The 17,308-nt window shown below is 34.8% G+C and overlaps 1 pseudogene; it reads left to right on the top strand.

Annotated features, from left to right (window-relative positions):
* The first annotated feature begins 10,935 nt into the window (after positions 1-10,935).
* LOC136124018 (U6 spliceosomal RNA) lies at positions 10,936-11,023 on the top strand (annotated as a pseudogene).
* The last annotated feature ends 6,285 nt before the right edge of the window (positions 11,024-17,308 follow it).

Below are 17,308 nucleotides of genomic sequence, written 5' to 3'. Positions count from 1 at the left end.
TCATGCATTTTATATATGTATATCTGTGCATAAGAATTTTCTCTTTTATTTCCAAAAGTTGTATGCTTCAGTTCATCAGCATGATCAATCACAACAAAGTTTTGAGGGGTTAGTGGGGTGCTGTCCCCCCTCCCCCGTACTTAATAAACTAACAATAATTTAACTAATATGGGTTATTTATGTTTTCCCAATCTTATGCAGAGAATAAGTAAGAGCATATTTAGGAAGTGTTACTCTTTTTATTGGTTTACAATAAACTGTAAGTATCCTTGTTTGGCAACTATAGCTTCAAAGCAAGTTTTCTGAATCTCTGGTCTTTTATACAAGCAGAAAGCTGTTCTGCAGCCTCTCCAATGTAGAAATCCCCTAAGCAGCTACTGCCTGGCCCATGCTTCAGTTTCCATCCTCTCAGCGCTCTTGTCACAGACAAGTCCTGATTCAGAGAACTTTGTTGGTGACAGAAGATGTAGTTCTATACATTTTGACTAATCATAATTCTTGGATCTTTGTGGTTATTCTTTGAATAAAATGGTCTCCCTTAGAAACATTTGTTTTGAGCTAACTGTGTATCTCATATTAAGAAGCCCCTTGAAGAAATAAAATTCTTATAAATAAGTTTTATAATTAAATAGATAAGAGTAGCATATGTGAAATAATTAATAGCTAATTATGTTACTGACAGAGGTATATAGATAGTGGTTGAGTGTAAAATTTGGAACCAAACTGCTGGTTTGATTTCTGACTCTACAATTTACTACCTTCGTGATCTTGCATGAGTTACTTGACTGCTTTAGGCCTTCTGTAAAATGAGGCTGATTATAATAGTATCTATTTCACAAGGTTATTGTGAGGATTATATAAAAAGTATAATGCACTAATGACATTGCCTGGTGCATGTTAAGTAATATGCACATTTGCTGTTGATGATAGTGATAATGATTATGATGATTATGATGATGAAGAAGAATGATTATTTTAGTTGTAGTAAGTTCCGTGAAGGAAGAGGTAAGAATAAGCACTGTGTTTTTATGTTAAACTGAGACACAGATTTGGACGACTGCTTCATAGGTGCTTATTGGGGGAGTAATGAACAATAAATTGGAAAGGTAAACTGGGTTAGATTATGACACTTTGAAAATGAGGCTAAATTTAAACATAATGTGCCATACAGTTGGAAGCTTTTGAAGGTTCTGGACTGTATAAAATACATGTTTAAGAATGATCAGTCTTGCAGTAGCACTAAGAGAGGGGCCCTTAGAAACATCAAAGAATGAAATCATCATATAGGTGTGAGGCAAAGGGGTGGTGGTAAGAGTAGAACAAAGCTAGTTACGATAGAATGGGGAGGGAAGATAGGAAAAAGGATAGTTTAGCTCTGGGAGCAGGAAGAATACCATCATTAACTGTTGGTTTAGCTGGGCAGCAGAAAAATGATGATTGAATCTGGATTATTTAGCGATCTGTTAATGATAAAAATCCTGGTAACTGACCTTTATAGTATTACAAGATTCTGAATGGCAAAGAATTGTGTTTATTATAGTTTTGATGATAATTATGATTATTTTTCTAATTAATTGGAAATTGGCCATCTGTTCATGTTATAGAAGACATTACTAGACTTCATATTTAATTAACCTGAGTGTTACATTTCACAACCATGTTGGAAAGAAGACTTTTTCTGCAACCCTTAAAACATCTTTTATTTTTTCACTCTAAGATTGTAATTGAAGTTGTGCTAATACTTGAATTTTTATAAGTGACCCTTTATGTAATATCTCCATTTTATGTTTAAATTCTTAGAATTCTAAAGCAGCTCTATGAAAAATAAATACTGTTAGAATATTTCCTCAATAGTCAGTTAATTTTGACTTATACATTTTTTATAACAATATTAAGCTATGATGTAATAAATATTTAAGTGCTCACTCTTTGTTCTGTCATTACAATGTTTGTCCCTTCAGTTTTGGGGCATGCTAGTAAGTATACAGTGTGGTCTGTGTAAGGTGATGTTGTAAGTATGAAGCAGTGTAGTTTGGTGGGAAAAAAAAGGAAAAAAGAACTTCTTTTAAAAAAGCATCTTCTTAAAAAAATACCTGCTCAGATATTTGCTAGGTTTATGGCTTGAGCAAGTCACCTTAGCCATTTGGTTCCTACATATAACAGGGACATCAGTCCTGCTTTTTAAGGGTTCTGTCAGGAATTATATGGATTATAAGGAATGTATGGAATTCAGATTATATGAAATTTATGAGGAGCCTTATATATAAATACTGATGATGATTATTATTTTTTGCAAGGTAATATGTTAGACATGTTAAAACATTATGGGTTCTAATTCTTACTGTTGTCACTCCTGGCTTTTCTCTCTCTCAGATAATTCCATTGCCATTTAAAAGTATACTTGCTTAAGTCTTTCAGCTTTGTTTTTTCACCCAACCTAGATCTCATGAGAGGTGAATTTGGGATTAACATGAGTAATTTTCCAGCATCTAGGGAGGCCTTACTGAGCTAAGCAGGTGACTACAGATATTGGCACCCGCAGTGAGAGAACAGGTGTTAGTCAAGCTGTAATAAAATTTTTAGGACTTATACAACTTTGTACTTTTCCAATTGAAATGACACAGTGCTCCATAATTTCTTTTTTTAAGGCAAAAAGGAACTTGTCCTTTTCACTGCTAATTTTCTCATAAAGTACCAAGCACACGAGCCTCATTCTTTTTTCCCTGGGTTAAGAGTGTCAAGTGTGCTACAGCACGGGGGGACTTTATTTGCTGCCCTCTGCAAAGAACGGACAACCAGCAGTTTCTGAGCTTTTCACTTGACTGCTTTCAAGCTGCTGAAGGGGAAAGAGCAAGTCAATGTGGCAAAAGGTTCACGTGGAAGGGTCTGTCCAGTATTAGAATTTTAAAAGTAAAAACTCAAAATGAAATATATGTACATAAATATCAAGGTAAGAATATATTAGTGATAGATCTGGAAAAAGGGGCTTCTCATGTATATATATATATATATATATATATATATATATATATATATATACACACACACACGTATACATATTTGAAGAACAGAATTTGCTTCTCCTTTGTGTGTGTATATGTATATATACACATAAAACAAATATATATTTATTCTTATGACATAAATAGTTTTATGACTCAGATCACTTTTACTCATGGTCTTATTAAAATGTGTATGCTATTCTATGCTAGAGTTTATTTCTGTGTAATATTTGAGAGGAAATGTAGAATTGTGAGTAAGACACAGTCTCTGCAGCCACACTGCCTAGGTTTGAATGCATGGTTGTTTTTAAAGAGCCACTTATTAGAGGTAGGACTGTAGGTACCTTTTGGAACCTTAGTTTCCCTATCTGTAAAGTGGAAATAATAATCATACTTACTTCATAGAATTGTTTTGAGGATTAAATGAGTATATATACACACATAAGCACATATACACAAATACATATGTACACATATATATTGTTTAGAATAATGAGTAAACGCTATATATTAATATTCTTTATTAAACAAGTAAAATCATATTTCTATATAAAATATCATACAGATTTTCAGTGGTAGTTGTTTTTATAGTCTTCTAAATTAAGGCATGACATTTTCAAAAAATAAAATGATAAGATGCTAAAATGACATAGCAATTCAATAAAGAGGACCGGGAATAGAACAAGACTTCTACTCTATTTACTGTCCTTTTTCCTTTAGAAGTCTTAGCTGTAACTGAACTAGAAAAATTTTCCTACTAATCATGTTACTTCTAGAGGTACAATGCTGTTAAAAGACCATTTCTAAGAATCACAACATTGTAGAATTAACAGAAATCTTAGATATCAAATAGTTCATTCAACCTCTTTATTTTGTGGCTCAGAGGATTGAGACCAAGAGAATCAAAGGCTTTTCTTAAGGTCAGGTAGCTATTTAACTCCAAAACCATGTTTACTAACTTTTAGTGTTGTATCTTTTCTTTTCTTTTAATTTTTATTGGAGTAGAGTTGATTTACAATGTTGTGTTAGTTTCAAGTATACAGCAAAGTGAATCAGTTATACATATACATATATCCACTTTTTTTTTTTTAGATTCTTTTCCCATATAGTCCATTACAGAGTATTGAGTAGATTTCCCTATGCTATACGACAGGCTCCATTAGTTATCTATTTTATATATTGTAGTGTGTATATATCAATCCCAATCTCCCAATTTATCCCTCCCCACCATCCCCTGATAACCATAAGTTTGTTTTCTACATCCATGACTCTACTTCTGTTTTGTAAATAAGTTCATTTGTACCCATTTTTTAAGTTTACACATGTAAAGAGATATCATATGATATTTGTCTTTCTGTGTCTGACTTACTTCACTCAGTATGAGAATCTATTGGTCCATCCATGTTGCTGCAAATGGCATTATTTTGTTCTTTTTTATGGCTGGGTAATATTCCATTGTGTATATGTGCCATATCTTCTTCATCCATTCCCCTTGATGGACATTTACATGTCCTGGCTATTATAATAGTGTTGCAATGAACATTGGGGTACATGTATCTTTTTGAATTATGGTTTTGTCTGGGTATATGCCTAGGAGTGGGATTGCTGGGTCACATGATGGTTCTATTTTTGGTTTTTAAGGAAACTTCATACTGTTCTCCACAGTGGCTGTACCAATTTACATTCCCACCAACAGTGTAGGAGGGTTCCCTTTTCTCCACACCCTCGCTAGTATTTATTGTTTATAGATTTTTTATGATGGCCATTCTGACCAGTGTGAGGTGATACCCATTGCAGTTTTGATTTGCATTTCTCTAATAATTAGTGATGTTGAGCATCTCTTCATGTGCTTTTTGGCTATCTGTATGTCTTCTTTGGAGAAATGTCTATTTAGATCTTCCTCACGTTTTTTGATTGGGTTATTTGTTTTTTAATATTGAACTGTATGGGCTGTTTGTATATTCTGGAGATTAATCCTTTGTCAGTTGCTTCATTTGCAAATATTTTCTCCCATTCTGGGGGTTGTCTTTTTGTTTTGTTTATGGTTTCCTTTGCTGTGCAAAAGCTTTTAAGTTTAACTAGATCTCATTTGTTCATTTTTGTTTTTATTTTTATTACTCTAGGAGGTGGATCAAAAAAAGATCCTGCTGCAATTTATATCAAAGAGTGTTCTGCCTATGTTTTACTGTTAGAGTTTTATAATGTCTGACCTTACATTTAGATTTTTAATCCATTTTGAGTTTATTTTTGTGTATGGTGTTAGGGAGTGTTCTAATTTCATTCTTGTACATGTGGCTGTCCAGTTTTCCCAGCACTACTTATTGAAGAGACTGTTTTTTCTCCACTGTATACTCTTGTCTCCTTTGTCATAGATTAGGTGACCATAGGTGCATGGGTTTATCTCTGAGCTTTCAATCCTGTTCCATTGCTCTATATTTCTGTTTTTGTGCCAGTACCATACTGTTTTGATTACTGTAGCTTTGTAGTATAGTCTGAAGTCTGAGAGCCTGATTCCTCCAGCTCCATTTTTCTTTCTCAAGATTGCTTTGCCTATTCGGGGTCTTTTGTGTTTTCATACAAATTGTAAGATTATTTTCTTCTAATCCTGTGGAAAATGCTGTTGATAATTTGATAGGGATTGCATTGAATCTGTAGAATGCTTTGGTTAGAATAGTCATTTTCACAATATTGGCTCTTCCAGTCCAAGAACATGGTATATCTCTCCATCTGTTTGTGTCATCTTTGATTTCTTTCATCAGTATCTTATAGTTTTCTGAGTACAGGGTTTTTGCCCCACTGTAGTTCCTTTTCAATTACAGTAACATACTTGAGACTTACTCATGGTGGCCAAATGAAAAACAAATTTTGCTCCTCATTTGATCCAGCATACAGTGAAGCATATGTGTTGTATAACTTTTTGTTTTGATATACTTTCACATCTACAGAAAAGTTCTAAGAATAGTACTAAGAACTTCTAACACCCTTAACCCAGATTCCCAATTATTTACATTCTGTTTCATTTCTCATTCATTTAAATATGTGTTTATATATATGTCTATTTATGATTTTTTCTGAATTGTTTGAAAATAAATTGAAGACATCTATCTCTTTTAAATACTTGAATGTGTATTTCCTAAAAACAAGTCACATAACTGCCTTGATAACATAATTATCAATGACCAAAATGAGAAAATTTAACACTGATAAAATATTATCTAATCCACAGTTTATATTTAAATTTTATCAATTTTCCCAATAATGTCCCCTTTCTCTGTTTTGTTTTGGCTCAGAATGCAAGCCAGGGTCAAGCATTCTGTTGAGTTATCATGTCTCTTTAGTGTATTTTCATTTGGAACAGTTCCTTAACCATTTTGTCTTTTTTGACCTTGAGATTTTTGAAGAATGCAGAACAGTTATTTTGTTGAATGTACCTCAATTTTTGTCTGTGCAATGTTTCCTCATGATTAGGTTTAGGTTATGCATTTTTGGCAGGGCCACAACAGAAGTGATAATGTGTCCTTCTCAGAGCATCCCATCAAGAGGCCCATGATGTCAATTAGTTCCAACATTGATGATGTAAACTCTGGTTGCATCGGGTCTGCCAGGTTTCTTCACAGTAAAGTTACTATTTTACCCTTTCTAAATTAGGATTAATTTGTGAAAAGGTACTTTGAGATTATGTAAATATGTCTTCCCCACCAAACATTTACCCACTAGGTTTTGCATTCATTGATAATTTGTAACTTCATTATCACTTCCATATTTATTAGTTGACATTCTACTGAAAGGAAGAGCTTTCTCACATCTTCCATTTGTTTATTTGTCTGCTTGTTTGTTTATTATATCAGTAGAACTCATGTATTCTTGTTTTATTCTATGGGTATGATCTATTGCTATCATTATTTATTCTTATCTTCAAATTGTTCCATATTTGTCCAGTGAAAACCACTTCAAACTAGCCTCTGTGTCCTTTCAATAGTCTTCCATCATTCTTGAGAATTTCCTTACTTTCCAGCACATGTTATTCTAGCATCACCTTGTGCTTTTCCTGGTGAGGCCCTGGAATCAATCTTTTTTTATCTAAGTAGCCATGATTCTATTTCCAAGTAAATGGTGTTTAGAAGTCAAGATCTGGATGCTAGGTGTACTCATTCATTGCTCGCTCCTGGTGTGTCATTACTTCAGGGTTCTCTCAGTGAGCAGCATTAGTAAATATATGTCTATATTTATTTCTGTATCTGTGTACCTATTTATTAAAAATCATGAGATGTTGGTTAAAGGGTATAAAGTTGCAGTTAGGCATGATGAATAAATCTAGAGATCTAAGCTACAACATGATGAATATAGTTAGTAATACTTTATCAAATACTGGAAATTTGCTAAGAGAGTAGACTTCAGGTGCTCTCGTCACACACAAAAAATGATAACCCTGTGAGGAGATGGTATGTTAATAGCTTGACTGTAGTCATCTTTTCACCATGTATATGTATACCAAATCATCATGGTCTACACCATAAATATATATAATTTTTATTAAAAAAATAAAAACCACGAGTTCATGATGATATCTCTAATTCTATCTCAAACACAGGATACATTCTTATCTTTCCATTTCCATGTTTGTAGCTTCCTTTTCCAACAGTGAGAAACCTGGCTTCCCATTGCATTCAACATACATATTTATTTACTCAACTTGGAACACTCAGAAGGTAATTTCAGAATTGCTAATCCATTCCATAGCATAAAGCAATCCCACTAGCTAGAATTCAATATTTTCAGTTTATTTTAGGGATAAGATTTATTAGAACAACATAATTTGTGCATAAATCTCAAATGTACAGTTCATGAGTTTAGACAGATGTCTGTACCCATATAACTCATATCCCATAAAGACATAAGGCATTTCCATCACCTTAGAAAGTTCACTGTGCCCCTTCCCATCCCCTCCATTGCAGCCATTTTTCTGGTTTCTATCATCATAGACTGGTTGGGCCTATTCTAGAACTTCATATGAATCGAATCATGAAGTGTATATTCTGTATCTGGTTTCATTTACTCATTATAATAACTATGGAATTCATCTATGTTGTTATGTATATGTATAGTTTGTTTCTTGTTATTGCTAAGGAGTATTTCACTGTATGATTATGCCATAATTTGTTTATCTACTCACTTGTTGATGGGCATCGAGTGTTTTCTACTTGAGGCTAATATCAATAAAACCACCATGGATATTTTTGTTCAAATATTTTTGTGACCACATGGATTCCATTTCTCTTGGTTAAACGTCTTTGATTGGAATTGGTAAAATCATAGGTAAAGATGTGTTTAATTTCATAAGAAATTGCCAAACCTTCTATCAAAGTGGTTGTACCATTTATGCTCTTACCAGCAATGTCTGAAAATTCTGGTTGCTCCATATCCTTCCTCATCAACACTTGGTGTTGTCAACTCTTTTTAACTTTAGCCATTCAAATGTTTATGTAATGTTATCTTACTGTGATTTTAATATACATTTCTCTGATGACTAATGGTGTTGGGACTTTTCTGTGAGATTATTGGACATTTCTATATCTTCCTTTGTAAAGGTTTTATTTAATTTATTTTCATTTTCTAAACTGTTTTGGGTTTTTTTTTTTGGTCTGTTTATTAGTGAGTTGTAGAAATCCTTTATATATTATGGATGTAAGTCTCTTGGCAGATATATGTTTTGTAAATATTTTCAAACAATTTCTGGCTTGCCTATTCCTTTTTTTAAATGATGTCTTTTGATGAACAGAAGTTTTTACTTTTAATAATTTCTGAATTATAAATTTTTATGGTTATTACTTTATATATCCTTTCTAAAAAATAACTTTTTCATCCCCGGTTGTGAATTTATTCTCTTATGTTTTCTTCAGGAAGTGTTAGCTTTTAAATTTAGGTCTAATACACATATTGAATTAATTTTTGTGTATGATGCAAGGTAGGGGAAGCCTAGATTTTCATTATTTTAAAGAAATTTTTCCCACACATAGTTTCATTGTGTTTTTCCTGGATATTAAGAAAAACTTTTTGGGGTAGCAAGTGATTAAAACCAACTCAAGCTAGATTAAGCAAATGGGAATTTATTTGCTCACTTTGCTGGGAAGAGTAAGACATATCTCATAAGATCAAAGGAAGATACACAAAGGCCAGGACTTCAGGAGCTAGAACTAGGATGGATATTCCAGGGCTCTCTCTAGTCTTTTCTCATATCTGCTTATCTCTGCATCACTTCATTGTGCAGACCACTTGCCTCTACAGGCCAGGGGAGATGAATGCTGTCAGCCTCATTCATCACAGATGCTCATTCTTCCAGCGTCACTATAGTTGTCCTAAAGAAGGACTCTAGTTGGCACTGCTTCAGTCACATGCCCTCTTCCTGGGCTGGTCACTGTTTCTTGAGAGCTCAGAACCTAGGTGTAATCAAGTCCAGGCCCACCCTATGGCAGTGGGATGGTGCTACCATCAGAGACAACATGAAATGAGGGAGAGAGGGTTCCCAAGGATAGGCTTCTGGACATTCCAAATATTATATGTCCCACCAAAATTCCTATTTTTTAAAAATGGCATTTTACAATGTATAAAATAAAAAATTAGATTAAAAAATGGCCTTTTATATATGGGATTTATTTATCTTTCACGGAACTCTTAATTAAATATATTCAGGTGCAGTAAAGCTAGATTTCTATTCTGCTCATCTAAAACTGAAGTGTGAATTAATTAGATACTTTGAAGAACTAAAATGTATGCAAATTATATGAGAATAATGTACCTCCTAAATGATTAAAGTTTAACACATCAAAGTCCATCATAATGTGAATGATGCTGAATGAAGTGGAAGAGTAGTCAGATTTTTTTTCATTTTGACCTGTCCCCACTTTCCTCAAATTATAATGAAAAAATTGGATTGTCAATACCTCAATATAATAAATCATTGGGAGAGTAACCGTGGTTCAGTGATTAGGACAAAATTTATATACTTAGAGTGTCCATAATTTTCCAGAGTTTTAAAGCAAGGCTGATGATGTTCAACCCACAGGATTAATTGACAATAAAAGAAGTGGTTCATATTGGAAATCATTAAGCACCTCAGGGCTTGCATTTGAAGGAGAAAACTTGAGAGTTCATTGTAGACAAATGACTGTCTCAGCCAAAGTTACCTACTTGTATAATATTTTCTTTGAAGTGTGTTTGAGTAAAAAGCTGGCTCCACAGAGAGCCTTGAAATGATAATGTGATCGACAGCATAACTGACTTTCCTGGGTTGGATTCACTAATGAAATCTGACATCAAAAGTAGTATTTTATACAGGCTTTTGTCTAAGTATAAAAATGTGACCATCAGGGGATAGAGATGGAGGACCTCTTTAAATGACAGGCCCAGAGGTTATTTTCCTATTATGAGAGGAGGACCCACCTGGGAAGGTTCTTCCCACCTTAGCCTGACTGTCTTCCTCAGCATTCCACTTGCTTCAGTTTTGCTCTCTTCACTCTGCCCACTGTGTACAAAAGCTCCCCTTCATGGCTGCCATTGCTCCCCCATCCTCTAGGTACTATAATCCCATTAATTTTCAGATTTAGGTGGAAAGTCTCTTTTCTTTTTTCCTTGAGACAGCTTTTCAAAATAAAGTTTTACCAATGAAAAATGAACTAGGAGGGAGGGGAAAGACACACAAAAGCTTAAAAATTGAGATGTTTATAAAATCTGCTTTCTGATCCTATTTTTAAGGGTCTAGTCATAGATGGGGTTAATTAATATAGAACAAGGGACATTCAACTCCTATTTCCTTTTCGCTGCTTCAGATCCATTTGCTTTGTTCTTTGTGGTCATATGATGCAATGATAGTTGCCATCTTAGAGCTCTCAGCAAACTATTAGTTTTTCTCATTAAAAGAAGTTGACTTTCCTGCTTGCTTTGGCAGCATGTTTACTAAAATTGGAATACTACAGAGAAGATAAGCATGGCCCCTGCAAATTCGAGAAGCATTTTGTATTTTTATGTGATGTACAGCATGGTGCCTATAGTTAATAATACTGTATTGCATGTTTGATAGTAGCCAGGAGAGTGGATCTTGATAGTTCTCATCCCAAGAAAATAAATTTTTAACTATATATGGTGATTGATATTAAGTTGACTTCTTGTGGTGATTATACTGCAATATATACAAATATTGATTAATTATTTTGTATACCTGAAACTAATATAATGTTATGTCAATTATACCTCAATTTAAAAAGAAAAATAATAAGTTGATTTTCTTTTCTTTTCTCATTTCAAATGGCAGTCTCTTTCGGGGAGCACCTGAGTTTCTATTTTCTGTTAGGGGGGTTATTTTCAGTTCTTGGTTTATTTACAGGATCAAAGTAACGAAGAATCTCTCTCTCCTTTTCATATATGATTGATTTGTTGTGACTGTCTGGAGCGCTGTATTGAGAAGCCATCTGGAGGTGCATCTAGGTCCCTCAGGAAGGAGAACTGTGATTAATTAGTAATGGCTGTCATGAGCTTAAGAGTAGCTGCACACTTGCCACATATCTGTCATTTCTCTCAATTCCATCAATGGTAAAACATTTGTTTTGATTTGATTTTTATTTCTACTAAGATTATCAGCCTTGGGAATTCCAGTGGTTTTCTTTTTTTTTTTACTAATCCCTCAGATACTGATGTGGTGGTGGGAGAACACATCTAAATAAAATACTTTTCTCCCTGTTGAATTAAAACCTCCTTAAGAAGGAGCAGGTTCTCTCTACAAAGTCTAAGGCATTAAACATACAACAAAAACAAAGTAAATATTTAAACTTTTTCTCAAATGGTTCATCCCATTAAGTCATTTTGATTTCTTACCAAGTGAATATGGAAATATTGAAGCTTAAAATATAAAATGTAGATTGACATTCCTGATCCATCCCAACAGGTACATAATTTTCTATTATTGTGTATTCTCTGTTGTTTTTGACAAAATTTCAAATGAATCAAGGAAAGGGATATTTAGTGTTTCTTCAGGAAAATAACTGCACATTTACAAAATTATTACCGTTAAATTTCCCCCAGGTATGCTCTTCTGGTGACTATTTTAAACTTTGCATTCATGACTGTTGTACATTATTCAGTTCTCCTGTTTTCTTCACACTTAAACTCTTCAGTTTTAAGAAGAAATGTTTCTTTATTTTTAATTCGAGTTATAATCCCAGTGAGACAAATGGGATTTCTCTTTGCTCAACAGTTTCTGAAGTTTGGTTTAGCTTTAAGCCACTAAAATCTTAAAGGGTTGTATTTAGAGAGGAGAATTTGGACTGAAGTCCTTTCATTTGTGTCTATAACATCAAATGGTTTAGGATTTTTGCACTGCACTCTGGGGAACCTTGAGGCCTCTGAGGTCCATTCTCTTAGGCCCCAAAGACTGACTGATGCATTTGCTTATTCATTCATTCCTCATTCCCTTCCATTTATTTAACAAACCTTTGAGTATTTAGTATATGCTGGTGTGGGGGTTCAGGGAGCCCATATCCTCCAAGAGTTTTGGTGTAGAAGACTGAACAGTAATAAGCATATGGCCACATGTGACAAAGGCTATGTTCAGAGTGACATGGGAACTTGTGGAAAGGGAACATCCAGACTGGGGATGGCAGTGGCTCTAGGGAAGCCTTCGTAGAGGAGCTGAAGGATGAATAGAAGTTAATCACACAGTGAGAACAACCAAGTGTGGAAAACCCTTTCAAAGTATTTTTAAAAATTCGATTGCTTCCTGAAAACAGATTTGGCCTCCTGGAATTTATCTTGGAGCTAAAACAATCTCCACTAGATCCACTGCAATATGGGATCTAGAGTGCTGATTCCCTTGTAGGTATCACAGTTTGATTCATTCTTCCAGTGGAGAGGTGGTGTGGTAGAGAGTGAGGTACAGAAAGTGCACTGTTTTTCACTCATCAGTTTTCTTTAGTTAGAGGTTACTTAGGCTACTAAGATGTAATTCTTTAAATATTTTCGTGCACACATTTTGTAAATGTACATTGTCTTAGTCTGCTCTGGCTGCCATAAAAAAATATCATAGACTGGATGGCTGAAACAACAGAAATTTATTTTCTCAGAGTTCTGGAGGCTGGAACTCTGAGATCAAGGTACTAGCATGGCCACGTTCTGGTAAAGCTTTCTTCCTGGCTTGCAGATGGTCACCTTCTCGCTGTGTGTTCATATGGCCTTTCCTTAGTGCCTGCTTGGGGAAAGAGAGAGAGAGAGAAATCAGGCCTGAAATTATTTAAATATTTAGAATTTTAAAAGAGTTTTAAGTTCTAATCAGGTAAATAATTGCAGTTATTAAAGAAATGTTCTGGTAAATAATAAAAATAAAAATATAACTTCATAGGTTGACAGTAGTATACCACAACTAGTTTGTTCAGTGAACCTCGTATGGAAAGCTCTTTTATGTTCTTTGCTTCATCAAAGAATGTCAGATCAGCAGGAATATCCTTACATGTCTTCCAGTGGCGTGGAACTTAGTATTTTAAAAAATGAGAAAAGAATCTTAACAAACATGTTGCCTTTAAGGGTTTTCTTCTCTAGGGAGAAGACACACACAAAGTGTATATACCCACACACACATGCATGTTCATATACACATGTATGCATATATGTGTATACACACTTGCACTCACACATACGAATGAATACATACACATATGCACACATACTAATTCCCTGTGTGTGTTTTTGTGGTATGAACCATTACCTATAGAAAGGCTATATGCTAGCATTTAGGCATATAGCTCAATAAAATGTACTACTGCTTGTCAAACCAGCATGTTAGCAACAGTACAGAACAGGTTTTTTTTTAATAAGAAAAGGGTTAGAATTCAGATAAATATTGGCCCTCTGTAGTTATACATCATGTACAGTGCAATCACATTCATTTTACAAAGGAGTTAGGTTCCACCGCCAACACAAAAGGTGACAATTGGATGTGAAAAAAATGACCCTTGAAAGTTACACAAATTGCTCACAAATTGCAGTATTTTACCAACTCTGCCAGTTTTATATTTGTTTTCTCTCCTAGCAACAGAACAGATCACTGTTCTTTAAACTGGAGTACTTTATTTGTGTTGAGCAGCCATGTGGTATGAAATCATGTGTACTCTGAAGCTCTGGGATCATGTGTGTGCGGTGCGATACTCTCCCCACCAGAGCTGAGGGAGCTGTTGCTGGCTGTAAAAATGCACCTCCCGCTGGTCCCACATATGTGGGAGCACATGTTCATTGAGTGTTAAGGAGGCATTGTGGTGGAACGCGGTTTAAGCTGTTCTCTCTCCTCCTCTTTCCCTCTAGCTTCCTCCTCCTTTGCCGTTCTCTTGTGTTTGCTGAACATTGTCGTCTTGTAGGTAAATTCGAACACATTGCAACTCTATAGCATATGGCATTCTATTTAGATACATCTTTGTTTATGTGCCTGTTTATAGGTTCTTTGTTGGGACAAAGTTACAAATAATACCTATGCGTGTGGCTGTTGGACTTCTAGAAAATTCTGTTAAGAACATGAATTTCATTTCTGATCGCACCATGTAATACTCACAGCATGCGTTCCTAGCTCATCTGGTTGCAAAAAAGTACTATACGAGTAGATGTACAAACCAGTTTCCATCCCTGGAAAATAATTTAAATCTGTTAGCCCATCAAATGATGGGACCTTTTTGAGCTCCGGCATAGTACAGTAGCTATCATTAAGGCTGTGAATACACAAGTTAACTTAATTCTGCTTTTGTTTTAGTTTAGAGTAACCATTTATTTATGTTACTGTTTTGTTGCTTTGCTAAGCACTGAGGTCGATGGTCCTACTGGCATCTCATATACAACCCAGATGCCACGGCCTGACCACAGGAAAGTACTTTCCCAGTGGAGATTCATTAAAACATTCTCTGAGAATCTGAGTGAGCGAACCATACTTTCCTTCAAGCAGAACCGGAATTGATTACATGTATTTCCTGCCAAAGCTAAGAGGTGCAGTTTTGAATTTCTTCAGAAAGGGCAATTTCAGGTTCACTTAAATTTTGTGATTTTTAACATTGTATTTAAGAACAATTTTCATGTTAATTGAAGTGTTCTGTGTCAAAGGAGGAAAAAAAATCAAGTTCTTAAGGTAGACCATCTTCTTTAAGGCATTAAATGGAAATTCACAACTTTCCAAAATATTCTTTGTAGGAATTCTATTGTGATTGTTACATAGCTTCATTCCTTGATTCAAAAATTGCTTGCTGAGTACAAAGTAAGCACTGGATATACTGCAGTGAGGAGAAGCAAGTTCTTGACCTGTTGAAGTGTGTGGGATCCTGCAGGGGTGATCAGCAATAAACAGCTAAAGAAACAGCAATTTAGAGAAGTGTCAGGAAGACAGAGGACAGAATTCAGTGATAGAGAATAACAAGAGGGGAACTAATTCACTAGGTGATTCGTAATGGTGGTTGGAGGAGGTAGGTTTTAGGCTGAGACTTAAAGGATGAGAAGAGGTGGGCCATGTAAAGATCATGAGGCAGAGCAGCCTAGGCAGAGATCAGCAAGCATCAAAACTCCAGGCATTGGAGGGGTGGGATAGGGAGGGTGGGAGGGAGGGAGACGCAAGAGGGAAGAGATATGGGAACATATGTATATGTATAACTGATTCAATTTGTTATGGGGCAGAAACTAACACACCATTGTAAAGCAATTATACCCCAATAAAGATGTTAAAAAAAAAAAAAAAACTCCAGGCATAAAGGAGCTTGGGTGTTTGTAGAACTGAAAGTAACCTGGTGTTGCTGCATCAGAGCTTTTAAGTGTGTGTCTGTGTGTGTGTCTGTGTGTGTGTGTCTGTGTGTGTGTGTGTGTGTGTGTGTGTGTGGCGTGTGGGGAAATGAGGAGGTGATGGTATGAGATTAGATTAGATCAGTAAATGGGTGTCAGATGATTCAGAACCTTGTATGCCATGGTTAAGACTCTAGATTTTAAAATAAGTACAATGGAAACCAATCAAAAATTTAAGAGTAGAGAATCATTATCTGATTTAATTTTTTAAAGCTCACTTTGGCTATTTTGTGGAGAATGAAACATGTATGAGCATGTTTCATTGTGTTTGTGGTTAAAAATGGAAGCAATGAGACCAGTTGGAGGGCCATCAGAATCATCCAGTCAAAGACAATGGAGGCTTGGGTAATAGACTGGTGATAGAGATGGAATCAACTGGATAGATTTGAAATATTTTTTGGAGGCATCTTCTGAATTTACAGGTACATTTGATATTCAGGGTGAGGAGGAATCAGGAATCTAAAGTGATCACTTTTTCTTTTTTCCAACTGGTCATATCATGGTAGCCTTTACTAAGATTGGGTGTTGGGCAAGATCAGGTTTCAGAGGGAGATCATGTTCACTTTTAGATATCTAGCACCAAACCTATTGCAAAATTTATTAATTCATCAAACATTGATTGAGCTTCACCATATGCCAGACATTGTACTAAGTGTTGAGGATATCTGGTGTCCTTATGCTTATGGAATTACAGAGATGGTAGATTTCAGGGTGCAAGAAGGGACCATAGTTGGAAATCATCCAGTCCAACATCCTTATTTTAAAGATGAAGGGTAGAATTTGAAGCATTTGATTTTTGAAGAAATATCAAGACTCCTCTATAAAAATTATGGTTATCTTAGTAAAACTTAACTTTACTCAACCAGCAAAAATTGTGGTATTATTTTCCCTTAGGGATATCATACAATATCTTTTCATTTCTGTTTTAATGAATTGTTACAATTAGTACTATTAAAACACTTTCTGTTGCATTCTGAAGTCATGAAAATATGGGCATTATAGCCAGCAGTTCAGTGAGTGATGCTGTCATTGGTTTCATTAGGCTTATAAACAACACATGCAAGAAGAATCATAAACCATGTTCAAATGTGCACACATTTTTTTACTAAGGATTGATAGTAGACAAATGTGGAATTGGACACTTGTATTTTTTATATTATTGATGGTAGGTTGATATTTACCTTGAAACCTTTTAGAGGAGATTTTTCAAATTTAATGGAAAGAATTAACATGAGAGGGAAAAAAAGAAGGGCTGCAAAGAAAAAATTTGTTGTTGTGCAATGAATTCTAGATTTGTGTGTGTGCAAGTGGATGTATGTTGGATTGTTTTAAGAGCTTATTCAATTTTATAAGTTAATATATTTGGTTAAAGAATAAATAGGTAATGATGAGATAACAAGTTTTGTAGATGTGAACAATTTAAACACCAGGAAACCAAAAAATATTATTTAGAG

Source organism: Phocoena phocoena, chromosome 5, assembly GCF_963924675.1.
Source record: "Phocoena phocoena chromosome 5, mPhoPho1.1, whole genome shotgun sequence".
In the NCBI taxonomy this organism is placed as follows: domain Eukaryota; kingdom Metazoa; phylum Chordata; class Mammalia; order Artiodactyla; family Phocoenidae; genus Phocoena; species Phocoena phocoena.
The sequence above is the reverse complement of the archived record's forward strand: the minus strand, read 5'-3'. Positions and strand labels throughout refer to the sequence as shown.